We start from the raw sequence: 16,074 nt of genomic DNA, 5'->3' as shown, positions 1-16,074 counted from the left end.
AAATGTTCTTTAAATGGGACACCTGGGTGGCTCAGTTGGTTAAGCGTCTGACTCTTGATTTTGGCTCAGGTCATGATCTCATGGTTTGTGAGGTTGAGTCACAGATCAGGCTCTGTGCTAATGTCTGGAACCTGCTTGGGATTCTCTCTCTCTTCTCTCTCTGCCCCTCTCCTTGCTCACACTCTTTCTCAAACTAAATAAACATCAAAAAAAAAATTCTTTAAACAGCAGCTATTTGTATGATGATGTTCTTTCTCAAAGAGATTAAAATAATAAAAACTGAGTGTCTATACTGTTACTTTTATTATCAGATTTTATTTTACACTAAATAGGTATATATACCTATACCTATATAGGTATATAAGTCTAAAGCCTATATAGTCAGCTCTGTGCTTTAGAGTCAGTCAGCTCTGTGCTAGAACCCTAACTTTTACATGTGATGTGACATGTGTAAACCATTTTTCTCAGTTGTAAAAATGGGGGCAATAATAGAATTCCTATCTCCTAGAATCACACGAATTTAGTTAGATAATATTATAAAGTGTTAGTTCAGTGCCCAATACATAGGAAATGCTTAAATAAATATCACCCATTATTAATAATAACATTTAGCTTTACTCTGAATAGTCAGGTTGTGTTCTAAATAATTTCTCTGTTTTGCTCCAAACTTTCTGAAAGGATTTCTTGACTATGTATTACTTGTTTTGGGGAAGCTATCAAAAAACTAAATGACATCAGTTCACGTTATTTATTGAAACAATCATAACAAGAATAAAAACACTTTGATTTCTCCATACCTTTTATTCTCAAAAAGAAATAACTTATTTTTTTAAATTTCTTTTTATTTACTTATTTTTTCTAGAGAGAGAGAGCACGAGTAAGAGGGGCAGAGAGTGAGAGAGAGAGAGAGAGAGAGAGAGAATCTTAAACAGACTCCATGTTCAGCTCAGAGCCTGATGCAGGGCTTGATCCCATGAACCTGGGATGACCTGAGATGAAATCAAGAGTTGGATGCTCAACCAACTGACCACTCAGGCGCCCCAGAATAATTTCTGTACATATTAGTTATCAGATATAGAATGTAAACTGTATAGACTAATAGCTGACAAGAATTTTATTTTTTAAGGTATTCTAGACTTGTCTGCATTTATTTGGTAAATCAAATCCAAGTTTTTAGTATTTACTCTTTGGGTATTTAAAAATTAATTTTTTCAGGGTGCCTGGGTGGCTAAGTCGGTTGAGCATCCAGGTCATGATCTCACAATTCCTGAGTTCAAGCCCTGCATCAGGCCCCTCCCCAGCTCATGGGCGTGCTCTCTCAAAAATAAATAAATTGTTTTAAAATTATTTTTTTCTTATTTATGAAATATTTTATATGTATGATATAAAACAAAGAATAATGAAAGAAACAAATATTACCTATACTTCTAGAGATAATTAAACATTTAAATATTTTTTCTTAAAGCCTATGTTTATGTATCTAAATATTTATATAAATATCCTATTGCATAGTATATCTTATATTTTTCACTTGGAGTATTTTCTTATTTCATAAGAAGTCTTTGAAAGTATCAGTTAAAAAATCTGGGGTACCTGGGTGGCTCTGTTGGTTAAGTGTCTGACTCCTGATTTTCACTCAGGTCATGGTCTCAGAACTTGTGAGATAGAGCCCCCCACCAGGCCTTGCACTGACAGTATGGAGCATGTTTGGGACTCTCTCTCTCTCTCTGCCTCTCCCCCTGCTCTGTCTCTCAAAATAAACAAATAAACTTAAATCATAGCAAAGGTCCTAGTCAATGTAATAAAGCAAGAAAAATAAAAGGCATAGAAGTTGGGAAGGCATAAGTAAAACTGTCTTTATTTACAAATGAAATGATTATGTACAAAATTCTAGGGAATCTGCAAAATAAATATTAGAAGAAACGTATTTAGCAAGGTCATAGGATATAAAGTCTATAAACAAAAAATTAATATACTAGCAGCAAACAACTGGGGAAAAAAAAAAAACAGTTTCAGGGCACCTGTCTGGCTCAGTCAGTGAGGCATGTGACTCTTGATCTAGGGGTTGCGAGTTCAAGACCCATGTTGGGTGTAGAGCTTACTTTAAAAAGATAAGTTCCATTGATAATAGCATCAAGAAACATAAAACACTTAGGGATGAATTTAATGTAAAAGTAAGAAGTTCTCTATGCTGAAAACTATAAAACACTGTTGAGAGAAATTAAACAATAAATGGAGAGAGATACTATTGGAAGATTGGAAGATTCAGTATTGCTAAGATGTCTGTTCTTCCCAAGTTGATCTCGGAATTCAACACAATCATAGTTATCAGCAGACTTTTGTAGAAATTGACAAACTGGTTAAAAAATTTATAAGGATGAATAAGCATTTTTAGCAAGGCTGTAGGATATAAGGTTAATGTACAAAAGTCCATTGGTTTTTTATACACCAACAATGAATAAGTGGCATTTTAAATTAAAAATATATTACTCTTGGGGTGCCTGGGTGGCTCAGTCGGTTAAACATCCAACTTTGGCTCAGGTCATGATCTCACAGTTTGTGGGTTCAAGCCCCACGTCGGGCTCTGTGCTGACAGCTCAGAGCCTGGAGCCTGCTTCTGATTCTGTCTCCCTCTCTTTCTGCCCCTCCCCCACTTGTGCGCTTGCTCGCTCTCTCAAAAAATGAATAAATGATAAAAAATTAAAAAAATATATATTACTGCTTACATTATCACTGCCAAAATGAAACACTTAGGTGTAAAGTAAAAAAAAAATGTATAAGATCTATATGAGGAAATATATAAAGTTTTGATGTAAGATATCAAAGAACTAGAAATAAGTGGAAGAGATGTTCCATGTCCTGGATAGGAAGATTCAGTATTGGCAAGATGTCAGTTCTTCCCAGTTTGTATAGTTCCAATGCAATCCCAGTCATAATCCCAGTGAGTTATTTTGTGAATATTGACAAGCTGATTCTAAAGTTTATATGGAGAGACCAAAGACCCAGAATAGCCAACTCAGTATTAAAGGAGAAGAACAAAGTCAGAGAACTGGCACTACTTGACTTCAGGACTTACTATAAAGCTGCATTAATCAGGGTGGTGTGGTGATGGTGAAAAAATAGACAAATAGATCAGTGGAATTGAATAGGGAGACCAGAAATAGAGCCCTAACAGAGAGCTCACATAAATATAGTCAACTGATCTTTGACAAAGAAGTAAAGGTACTACAATGGAGCAAAGATAGTCTTTTCAACAAATGGTACTGGAACAACTAGACACACACATACAAAAACATGAATCTAGACATGTATTACACCTTTATAAAAATTAACTCAGAATGGATCGTAAATGTAAAACACAAAACTGTAGAACTCATGGAAGAAAATGTAGGTGACTTTGGGTATTGAGATGACTTTTTACATACAACAACAAAGGAATGATCCATGGAAGAAATAATGGATAAGCTGGGCCTTATTCAAATTAAAAAGTTATGCTCTGTAGAGATAACACCAAGCGAATGAGAAGGGAAGCCACAGACTGGGAGATATTTGCAAAAGACACATCTGATTAAAGGATTGCTATCCAAAATATAAAATAACTTTTAATAAGAAAACAACCCATTTAAAGGAATGGGCAGATCCTCCTCCACTTGCGCTCTTACTCTCTCAAAAATAAATAAACAATAAAAAAATTTTTTTTTAAATGGGCAGAAGACCTGTATAGGCATCTTACCAAAGAAGATAAACAGATTGCAAGTAAACACATGAAAAGATGCTCTACATCATATTGTTTAGGGAATTGCAAATGAAAACCATGAGATACCACTACACACCTGTTAGAATAGCCAAAATCCAGAACACTGATACCAAATGCTAGCAAAGATTTGGAACATTGGAACTCTCATTCATTGTTGCAGCCACTTTGGAAGACAGTTTTGCAGTTTCTTACAAAATTAAATACACTCTTACAATATGATCCAGTAATCAGTCATGCTCTTTGGTATTTACCCAAATGAATTGAAAACTTACGTCCACATAAAAGCCTGTGCATGGATGTTTATATAGAAGCTTTCTTCCTAATCATCAAAACTTGGAAGCAACAAGATATCCTTCAGCAGATAAGTAGATAAACTATATATATCTAAACAGTAGAATATTATTCAGCACTAAGATGAGCTATCAAGCCATAAAAATATATGGATGAAACTTAAGTGCATGTTACTGAGTAAAGAAACCTATCCAAAAAGGCTACAAGCTGCATTATTCCAAGTATATGACATTTTGGAAAAGGTAAAACCATGAAGACTATAAAAGGATTCATGGTTGCCAGGGGTTGAAGGGAAGCAGAGATGAATAGGGAAAGCACAGAAGATTTTCAGGGCAGTGAAACTATTCTTTGTAATCCTATAATGATGGATACATATATGTTAATCAAAACCCATAGGATGGATAACACTAGGAATGAATCCTGTGGACTTATGGTGATGATGATATGTCACTTGGTTCATGAACTTCATTGATTATAACAAATGTACCATTATGGTACTGGAAGTTGATAGTGGAAGAGGTTGTGTCTGTATGGGGACAGAGGTATATGAGAATTCTTTGTATCTTCCCTCAACTTTTCCCTCAAAACTGCTGTAAAAAAATAAAGGTTATTCATTTAAACATTTTTAATTCCATTATAATTAAAATATAGTTTTAATTCCATTATAATTAACATATTAGTTTCAAGTAGACAGTCTAGTGATTCAACAATTCTGTGTATTACTCAGGTAGTGCTCATCATGATAAGTGTACTCTTAATCCCCTCTCCCTATTTCACCCATTCGCCCCATCCACCTCCCCCTCTGGTAATCATTTTGTTCTCTATATTTAAGAATATGTTTTTTTGTTTAAGAATCGTTTTCTCTTTGTTCATTTGTTTTCTTGAATTCCACATCTGAGTGAATTCATATGGTATTTGCCCTTTTCAGTCTGACTTATTTCACTTAGCATCATACTGTCTGGATTCATCTATATTGTTGCAGATGGCAAGATTTCATTCTTTTCTATGGTTGAGTAATATTCCAGTGTGATGTGTATCTCCCGTCTTTTTTTTTTTTTTTTTTTTTTTCTCATTAAGCTTCTATTTTAATGGGTTTCAAAATTCCATGACAGAATTTTGGTCAAGTTGTTTCTATTAAGAAGTACTGATTTTAAAAACTAATAACTTAAAACTGTCACACACACACACACACAAACCCAAGTGATCGACAAAACATTCTCTTTTCCTTCTGAAGGTTTTATAATGCATTGTTACCATTAACGAGTCTTTTACTATTAAATGGCCAATTGACACAAACAGTTCTGAGACTGTTCTTCCACCACTGATTTAAGGCTGGGATGACTGGTATTCAGGATAATATTCATTTAGCCTTTTGAGCTTTTGGAACAGACTTGGTGACTTTGCCAGCTCGAGCTACCTTCTTGTCCACTGCTTTGATGACACCCATAGCAACCATCTGTCTCATGTCACAAACAGCAGAAGAGCTCAGAGGAGGATAGAGAAGTTCTCAACACTCATAGACTTGCCAGGAACCATACCAACAATGGCAGCATCACCAGATTTCAAGAACTTCGGAACCATTTTGTAACTTTTTTCCAGAATGATGATCAATCTCCTTTGGCTCAGTGAACAGCTAGGTGACAATCCAGCCCAGGTGTATATCCATCGCTGATTTGGCCTGGATGGTTCAAGATAATCACCTGAGCCATGAAGCCAGCTGCTTCCATTGGTAGGTCATTTTTGTTATCACCAGCCACATTGCCACAATGAACATCTTTGGCAGATATGTTCTTGACATTGAAGCCCACATTGTCCCCAGGAAGAGTGTCACTCAGAGTTTCATGGTATGTTTCAACAGACTTTACTTCAGTTGTGTAACATTGACTGGAGCAAAGGTGACCACCATGTCAGGTTTAAGAATACCAGTCTCCACTCGGCCCACAGGGACAGTACCAATACCATCAATTTTGTAGACACCTGAAGAGGAAGACGCAAGGGCTTGTCAGTTGGTTGAGTTGGTGGCAGAATGCAATCCAGAGCTTCAAGAAGTGTGGTTCTACTGGCCTTGCCATCTTTATGGGTGACTTTCCATCCCTTGAACCAAGGCATGTTAGGACTTGGCTCCAGCACGTTTTCATCATTCCAACCAGAAATTGTAATAAATGCTACTGTGTCGGGGTTGTAGCCAATTTTCTTAATGTAGGTGCTGACTTCCTTATTATTTCCTCATATCTCCTGGCTGTAGGGTGGCTCAGTAGAATCCACTTTGTTAACACCAATAATAAGTTATTTTACACCCAATGTGTAACATGCTCACAGGTCTGCCCATTCTTGGAGATACTGCTCCAAATTTACCAACACCAGCAGCAACAATCAGGACAGCACAGTCAGCCTGAGATGTGCCTGTAATAATGTTTTTTATAAAGTCTCTGTGTCCTGGGGCATCAATGATGGTCACATAACACTTACTGGTCTTGAATTTCTACAGGGAGATATCAATGGTGATACCATGTTCACATTCAGCTTTCAGTTTATCCAAGACCCATGCATACTTGAAGGAGCTCTTTCCCATCTCAGTAGCCTCCTCCTCAAATTTTTCAATAGGTTTTTTGTTGATCCCATCACATTTGTAGATCAGATGACCAGTAGTGGTAGACCTACCTGAATCTGTGTGTCCATTGACGATGATGTTGATATGAGTATTTTTCTTTCCCACTTTGGTTTAGGTTTAGCCGTGGTTTTCATGACACCTGTGTTCTGGCTGTAAACCTGTTGCAAAAAATATATATCACATCTTTATGCATTCACATATCTATGGACTCTTGGGTTGCTTCCATATCTTGGCTATTGTAAATAATGCTGTAATAAACGTAGGGGTAAATACATCTTTTGAATTAATGTTTTCATGGGTTTTTTTTGGTAAGTAGTGGAATTACTGGATAATATGGTAATTCTATCATGAATTTTTTAAGGAACCACTGTACTGATTTCCACAGTGGCTGCACTTGTTGGCATTCCTCACCAGCAATGCACAAGAGTTCCTTTTTCTCCACATCCTTGCCAACACTTGTTTCTTGTGTTTTTCATTTTAGCCATTCTGACAGGTGTGTGGCGATACCTCATTGTAGTTTTGATTTGCATTTCCCCGATGATGAGTGATGTTGAGCATCTTTTCATGTCTCTGCTGATCACCTGTAATCCTTCCTCAGAGAAATGTCTGTGCATGTCTTCTGTCCATTTTTCGGTTGGAGTATTTGTTTTTTGAGTGCTGAGTTGTATAAGTTGAGTTGTATAAGTTCTTTATATATTTTGGATACTAACCCTTTATTGGATATGACATTTGCAAATATCTTCTCTCATTCAGTAGTAGTCTTTTAGTTTTGTTGATTGTCTCCTTTGCTGTGCAGAAGCTTTTTATTTTGATGTAGTCCCAATAATTTATTTTTGCTTTTGTTTCCTTTGCCTCAGGAGACATATCTAGAGAAATGTTGCTATGGGTGATGTCAGAGAAATTACTGCATGTGCTCTCTTCTAGGATTTTTATGGTTTCAGGTCTCACATTTAGGTCTTTAATTCATTTTAGGTCTATTTTTATGTATGGAGAAAGTGGTCCAGTTTCATTTTTTCACATGTAGCTGTTCAGTTTTCCTAACATCATTTGTTGAAGAGACTGTCTTTTTCCTATTGCTTATTTTTGCTTTCTTTGTTGAAGATTAATTGACCCCCATATAATCATGGGTTTATTTCTTTTTAAATAGAGGTTTAATTTTTTAAATTTTTTATTTTTGAGAGAGAGAGTGTGTGTGTGCATGAGTGTGGGAGGGGCAGAGAGCAAGGGAGACACAGAATCTGAAGCAGACTCCAGGGTCTGAGCTGTCAGCACAGAGCCTGATGTGGGGTTTGAACTCATGGACCATGAGATCATGACCTGAGCCAAAGTCAGACGCTTAAATGACTAAGCCACCCAAGTGCCTCAATCATGGGTTTATTTCTGGGTTCTCTATTCTGTTCTATTGATCTGTGTGTCTGTTTTTGTGCCAGTACCATACTGTTTTGATTACTGCAGCTTTGTAATATAACTTGAAGTGTGGGATTGTGACACCTCACCTCCAATTTTGTTTTTCTTTGTTAAGATTGCTTTGGATATTCAGGGTCTTTTGTGGTTCCATACAAATTTTAGGATTATTTGTTCTAGTTCTGTGAAGAATGCCTATGGTATTTTGATAGGGATTGCATTAAATCTGTAGATTGCTTTTTGTACTATAGACATTTTAACAATGTTCTCTCAGTCCATGAGCATGGAATATCTTTCCACTTGTTTGTGTCATCTTCAGTTTCTTTCATCATTGTTTTATTGTTTTAAGAGTACAAGTATTTAATCTCCTTGGTTAAGTTTATTCTTATGTGTTTTATTATTTTCAGCGTAATTGTAAATGGGACTATTTTCTTAATTTCTCCTTCTGCTACTTCATTATTAGTGTATAGAAATACAAAGGATTTTTGTATATTGTTTTGTATCTTGTGACCTTACTGAATAGATATATCAGTTCTAGTAGTGTTTTGGTGAAGTCTTTACTATAAAATAAAACATCATGGTGGCATCCATCCTCTTCTGTGTTTCTTGGTATGGACCTGCTTGGGTTGATTTTGTTGGGGGCTCTCTGTGCCTTGGATTTCTGTTTCCTTCCTCATATTCAGGAAGTTTTCAGCTATAATTTCTTCAAATAAATGTTCTGCCACCCTTTTTCTCCTCCTAGGACCCCTGTAATGTGAATGTTATTATACTTGACAGTATTTCTGAGTTCCCTTAAGCCTATTTTCATTTTTTATTATTTCTTTTCTCTCTTTTGTTCAGCTTGATTGCTTTCTATTACTCTTCTCCAGGTCACTTATCCATTCTTCTGCTTCCTCTGGTCTGTTAATTATTCCCTCTGATGTATTTTTAGTTTTAATTATTGAGTTCTTTACCTCTGGTTGGTTCTTTTTTATGTTGTCTATCTCTTTTTTTTTTATTTTTTTTTAACATTTATTTATTTTTGAGACAGAGACAGAGCATGAACGGGGGAGGGGCAGAGAGAGAGGGAGACACAGAATCGGAAGCAGGCTCCAGGCTCTGAGCCATCAGCCCAGAGCCCGATGCGGGGCTCGAACTCACAGACCGCAAGATCGACCTGAGCTGAAGTCGGATGCTTAACCGACCGAGCCACCCAGGCGCCCCTATGTTGTCTATCTCTTTGTTGAGAGTCTCACTGAAGTTCTCTTTTTTCCACCAAGTCCAGTGAGTATCTTTATGACCATTACTTTAAATTCTCTATCAGGCATATTACTTACCTCCATTTTGTTTAGCTCTTTTGCTGTGATGTTTTCCTGTTCTTTAATTTGGGACATGTTCTTATGTCTTCTCATTTTGTCTTACTCCTTGTGTCTGTTTCTATGTGTTAGGAAAGTCAGCTATATCTCCTGTTCTTGAAATTAGTGGCCTTATGAAGAAGAGGTCCTGTAGTGGCCTGTAGTGCAATGTCCTCTGTTCACCAGAACCTGGGGTGTCTCCTGTATGTTGCATGTGCCCTGCTTTTGTGGCCAAGCTGCATTTGCCTTCAGTCCAATCTTCTGCAATGGCTCTCTTTGTTGTGGGCAGATTTTGGTCCCTGTGTTGTTAGTGGGCCATGGTGGAGCCACACTGGGTTTGAATTGAGTCAGACCAGGGTTTTACCAAAGCTGTGGTAGCACTGAACTGTAGGGCACTTTCCCTGTGTTGTCCTCTGAGAAGCTTTCATTGGTGGGTAGGGCCTGCAGTCAGACCCGATGTCTCCCCCAATCCACTGCTAGGGCCACAGTCAGACTGGTGTGTGTGGTTATCTTCCCCTCACTTCAGGGCAGGAGTCACTTTGGAGTTGTGCTGGCCCTTGTGAGGGCTGCTTGCACACTGCCAGGCTTGTGGCACCACTCTGGATGGGTTCCTGCCAAGGATTGTTGGAGGGGGTGTGTCTACAGGAGAATGCAGGGGCAGGGCCCACAGTGCTAGCAAGTTCTGCCAGTCTGCTGCAGGAGGGGGCTTGCACCCACTGGGGAAAACTCCTGCCCAGGCTAGGATGGAGGGGGGTGCTTCCTGCTGAAGGAAAACCCTAAGGAAAACCCTAAGGACGGAGCACACTGTTAACAAGCTAGGTGGAGAGTGTTTGCTCTGCACTGGTTCTTACAGGAGTCTCTATATCTAGGGTGGGGTACAGGGGAGGGAAATGGTGCCTGCCCCCTCTTTTATTCTTGGAGAAGTCTCCCTCTCTTCATACCTCTCCCCAGGTATTTTTCAAGCTGCTGCTTCCATGCTGTATCTCAGCAGGGCTATTTGTTGTGCTGTCTCTTTAAGGATGGGGACTCAGTTTCCTATCCCTTCCAGCTCTCCCAGAGCCCAGCTGCTGATTTTTAAAGTGCCAGGTGTCAAGCCCCACTGATTGTAATAACTTGTGAAGTTAGGCCCTTCTAGTTTTCAAACCCGAATGTTATGGGGATTTGTCTTGTCAGTTTGGGTCCTCTGTGACTGGGGTGCCTGATGTGGGGTCTGCTCCTCTCCTCTCTCCATGCCCTGGTGTTCCTCCCTCCTGTGGACAGCGCTGTGGGTCATTTTGTCTCCTTACTGTGTTCCTGCACTTCCTACCCTCTTCTATGTGGCCTTTTGTCTACATTTATCTGTCTGTGCCACTAGTGTTCAGGTCATTTTCTGAGTTATTTACACTGATGTGGGTGTTATCTAGGTGTATCTGTGGGACAAGGTAAGCCTAGGCTCCTCCTACTCTGCCCTCTCCCCCAGAAGTCTCCAAAGGTTATTAATTTTTAATTAATTATTTTTCTTTTCTTTAATTAATTAATTAATTGAATTTTTTTTTCTTGAGTGAGAGAGAATGTGCCTGCGCATGAGTGCAAGAGGGGCAGGGAAAAACAGGGAAAATATTATATGGAAATGGAAAGGATCTAGGATAATTAAAAGAATCTTAAAAAAGAAGAACATTACTGGAGGACTTAACTTACCCAACAGAATATTTTCTAGAAAGCTACAATAGTTAAGACAGTATTGAATTGGCATAAAGACAGAAAAATGGGGAAAAAATGGAGTCCAGAAATAGGCCCATACTTATATGGCTACTTGATTTTTTTTATAAAAGCATCAAAATAATCCGACAAGGAACATTTTTTAAATTGAGGTATAATGATATATTAGTTTCAGGTATATAACATAATGATGTGACATTTACATACATTGTGAAATGATCGTTGCAATAAGTCTAACGTCCATCACCATACATAGATACAAATTTGTTTCTTATGGTAACTTGTAAGATCTCTTTTTTGGCAACTTTCAATGTGTAATACAATATTAGTAACTATAGTCACCATGGTGAACTTTACATTCCCTTGACTTACTTTATAACTGGAAGTTTATACCTTTTGACCCCTTTACCTCCTCCACCCCCACTACCAGGAGCCACTAATATGTTCTCTGTATCTATAAGCTCATTTTTTCTTTTAGATTCTACGTATAAGTGAGATCAAATGGTATTTGTCCTTTTCTGACTTACTTCACTTAACATAATGCCTTCAAGGTTCATCTGTGTTGTCACTAAGGGCAAGATTTCATTTTTCTTTTTTTTCTTTTTAATAATTTTTGTAATGTTTACTTATTTATTTTGAGAGACAGCGTGAGAGAGCAGGGGAGGGGCGAGAGAGAGGATGAGAGAGAATCACAAGCAGGCTCTGCATTGTTAGTGCAGAGCCCCCTGCTGGGCTTGATCTCATGAACCGTGAGATCATGATCTGAGAGGAAATCAAGAGTCAGATGCTTAACCTACTGAGTCACCTTGGTGCCCAAGATTTCATTTTTCTAAAGGCTGAATAATACTCCATTGTATATATACATGCCACATTTCCTTAAAAATTTTTTTTTTTTTTTTGAGAAAGTGAGCATGAACAGAAGAGGGGCAGAGGGAGAGAGAGGGAGAGAATCTTAAGCATGCTACCACCCAGTGCGGAGCCTGTGGCGGGGCTCAGTCTCACCACCATAAGATCCTGACCTGAGCCGAAATCAAGAGTTGAGTGCTTAACTGACTGAGCCACCTAGGGGTCCCAGCATTTTCTTTATCCATTGATTCATTAGTGGAAACAGGTTGTTTCCATGTCTTGGCCATTGTAAATAATGTTGCAGTGAACATGGGGGTGCATATGTCTTTTCAAGTTAGTGTTTTTGTTGTCTTTAGATATATACCAAGAAGTGGAGTTGCTGGGTCATACGGTAGTTATAGTGTTAATTTTCTGAGGAGCCTCCATACTGTTTTTTCATAGTGGTTACATAGTAAGGTTACATCCTTCCCAACAGTGCACAAGTTTCATTTTTCTCCACATCCTCACCAACACTTTATTATTTCTTATCTTTTTGCTATTGGTTTGTATGAGTTCTTTATATATTACAGATATGAACTCCTTTTATCATATACATGAATTGCAAATTTTTCTCACATTTATTAGTAAGTTGCCTTTTCATTTTGTTGATGGTTTCCTTAGCTCTGCAGAAGCTTTTTAGCTTGATGTAGTCTCATTTGTTTATTTTTATTTTTGCTGCCTTTGTTTTTGGTGTCAAATCCAAAAATTAATCACCAAGACCAATGTCAAGGAGCTTCCTGTCTGTTTTCTTCTAGGAGTTTTGTGATTTCAGGTCTTACATTCATGGTCTTTAATCCTTTTTTTTTTTTTTTAATTTATTTTGAGAAAGACAGCACAAGTGGGAGAGGGGCAGAGAGAGAGGGAGACAGAGAATCCCAAGAAGGTTCCATGCTGTCAGTGCAGAGCCCGATGTGGGGCTCAAACTCATGAAACCGTGAGATTGTGACCTGAGCCAAAACCAAGAGTCAGACTGAGCCACCCAGGGGCCCCTGGTCTTTAATCCATTTTGAGTTAATTTTTGTGTATGGTGTAAGATAGCGGTCCAGTTTCATTCTTTTGCAGAATATTTATATTTTTAATTTGCAAATAATTTTAGACTTACAGAAGAGTTGCAAAAACAGCACAAAGAATTCTTGTACATCTTTCATCCAGTTTTCCCTGTAATATATATTTTTAATGTTTATTTATTTTTGACAAAGCGAGAGAGAGAGACAGAGCATGAGCGGCGGAGGGGCAGAGAGAGAGGGAGACACAGAATCTGAAGCAGGCTCGAGTCTCAGGGCTGTCAGCACAGGGCCTGACGTGGGGCTCAAACTCACAGACTGTGAGATCATGACCTGAGCTGAAGTCAGACGCTCAACTGACTGAGCCACCCAGGCGTCCCTATGATTGATATTTTAAACCCCTTATAGTACAATCATCAAAACTAACAAATTAACACTAGTAAAACAGTATTAACTAAACTATAGACTTCATTAAGATTTTACCAACTTTTCTACTAATGTCCTTTTTTGGTTGCTGGATCCGTTACAGGACCTCACTTTGCATTTAGTTGTTAGGTCTTATTAATCTCTTTCAATCTGTGACAGTTTCTCCAACTTCCTTTTTCTTTTATGACCTTGACACTTTTGAAAAGTACTTGTCAGGTATTTTGTAGAATGTCCTTCAATTTGAACTTACGTGATGTTTTCTTGTATGAGATTGAGGTTATGCATTGTTGGGAAGAATACCAAACAGGTGATGTGCCCATTTCAGTGTGCGTTATGAGGGAATCGATGATGTTGATGTCTCTTTAGTGGCAATATTAACCTTGATCATTTGGTTAAGGTGTTATCTGTCAGATTTTTCTAAGTAGAGTTACTTTGTGTAATTTTTAAATATTTGGGGGAAATACTGTGAGAATTTGCAAATATACTGTTTTTCCTTAAATGTTCATCTACTAACTTAATATTCATTGGTAGATCTGGCCTGTAGCAATTATTACTGTAGTATTACTGTGATATCATATGTCCTCATTTCTTCTACATTTATTTATTGGAATTTATCTATAATGAAGTGTTGTCCCTTCTAAATCATTTATTTATTAATCCAGTTATTTAATCAGGATGAACTTTTGGTTATTTATTTTACTTGGAGGGTTATAGTTCAGTACTATTTTTTGCACTATTTTGAGTATTTTCACATGTTATAATTCCTGCCTTACAATGTTATTATTTTTTCTTTAAACTGTTAGTTGTATGTTAAGAAAAATATGAGAAGAAAAAATGCTTTTTGTATTTACTCATTTACTTCTGGTGCTCTTCATTTCTTCCTGTGTATCTGGGTTTTCATCTTCAGTCTAAAGAATATCCTTTAGCATTTCTTGTAGTGCAGGTCTTCTGCCAATGAATTACTCAATCTTCTGTTTACCAAAAAATGTCTTTGTCTTACCCTCATTTTAAAATAAATATATTTCAGTGGACTTGAAATTCTAGCTTGATAGTGTTTTGAAGTGAAGTCATTCCATTGTCTTCTGGCCTCTATTGTTTCTCAGAAGAAGTCAGCTGTAATTTATATTATAGGTCCTCTGTAGGTAGTATGTGCTTTTTCCCCCAGCTTGTTTCAAGATTTTCTCTCTATCTTCTTTATTAAAAAGATAACTTTGACCATTATGTACTTAGGTATTATATTCTTTGCACTTATCTTGCTTGGGGTTTGCTGAGCTTTTCACATCTTAATATTTTTCATCAAATTAAAAAACATTACTTTTCATATTTTCATATTTTTTCTCCTGTCCATTTAATATTTTTCCTGTCCATTCCACTTTCTTTTCCTTCTGGAACTCCCATTATACATATTTGTGACTGGTTGATATTGTTCTATAGGTCTCTAAGATTCTGTTCATTTTTCTTCAATCTCTTTACTGTCCAGATTGGATATGGAGATACACACATATATATATATATATATTATTTTTTATTTTTAGAGAGTGTGAGTGGCAGGGAGGGGCAGAGGGAGAGAGACAGAGAATCTTAAGCAGGCTCCACACTCAGCATGGAGCCAATGTGGGGTTCAGTGCCATGACCCTGGGATCATGGCTGAGCCGAAATCAAGAGTTGGATGCTCAACTGACTGAGCCATCCAGGAGCCCCAGACTGGATAATTTTTGTTCTTTGTCTTCAATAATTTCACTGACTCTTCTGTCATATCTAATGTATTAAACTTGTCCAGCAAATTCATTTCAGTCAATGAACTTTTCAGTTATAGAATTTCCATTTGATTTTTTTTTTTTAGTGTACCTTTCTCTGCTGATATTTCATATCATTTGACACATTTAAGCCACCTTTGTCTTTGAACATATAATAAATAGTATGTACCTGGGGCACCTGGGTGGCTCAGCCGGTTAAACATCCAACTTTGGCTCAAGTCATGATCTCGTGGTTCGTGAGTTTGAGCCCTGCATCGCGCTCTGTGCTGAAAGCTCAGAGCCTGGAGCCTGCTTTGGAGTGTGTGTCTCCCTTTCTCTCTCTGCCCCTCCCCTGCTCACGCTCTGTCTCTCTCTCTCAAAAATGAATAAACTTAAAAAAATTTTTTTTAAATAAATAGTATGTGTCTGAAAGTCTTTCCCAAATATAACATCTATGACAGGCTTGGGCTTTTTTATTGCTTTTTTTTTCCTTGTGAGTTACATTTTTTTTTCTTTACGTGTCTAGTAAATCCTTATTTTATATTGGATAATGTGTTCCTATTTTATATTCTGTTTTAACTCTGAAGAGTGTTGATTTTTGTTCTAGCAGGCTAATCTAACCTAGTGTTGGCTTGTTTTTATACCTTTTATAGGGTTCATATGTAGAAACTCAAGTCATTTTCCAAACTCCTTTAACTTGATACCACTCAATCTCCAAACTATCTCCTCTGTGGATCTTGTTGAGTCTTGGTTTTAGGCATTTTCTTAGGTTAGGTCAAGAATGGATTTTCATCTAGAAAGTGGGTTATTATTGTTGTTGTCTATTTTTTTCCCCCTCTCTCTCTCTCTTTTTTTTTTTTTTTTTTTTTTTTTTTTTTTGCTAAGAAAGCCTTACCTTTTTGGTGTCTTAGCTGGACACCATCAGTTT

General features: G+C 37.4%; 1 protein-coding gene across 1 annotated transcript in view; it reads left to right on the top strand.

Annotated features, from left to right (window-relative positions):
• The window catches only part of CUNH11orf80 (chromosome unknown C11orf80 homolog), a 96,493-nt gene that overhangs the window by 29,065 nt on the left and 51,354 nt on the right, over positions 1 to 16,074 (top strand). The window lies entirely within an intron of this gene.

Source organism: Panthera pardus, unplaced genomic scaffold (assembly GCF_024362965.1).
Source record: "Panthera pardus isolate Hobbes unplaced genomic scaffold, ASM2436296v1 HiC_scaffold_12, whole genome shotgun sequence".
NCBI lineage: Eukaryota > Metazoa > Chordata > Mammalia > Carnivora > Felidae > Panthera > Panthera pardus.
This window is presented reverse-complemented; position numbering and strand designations above follow the sequence as displayed.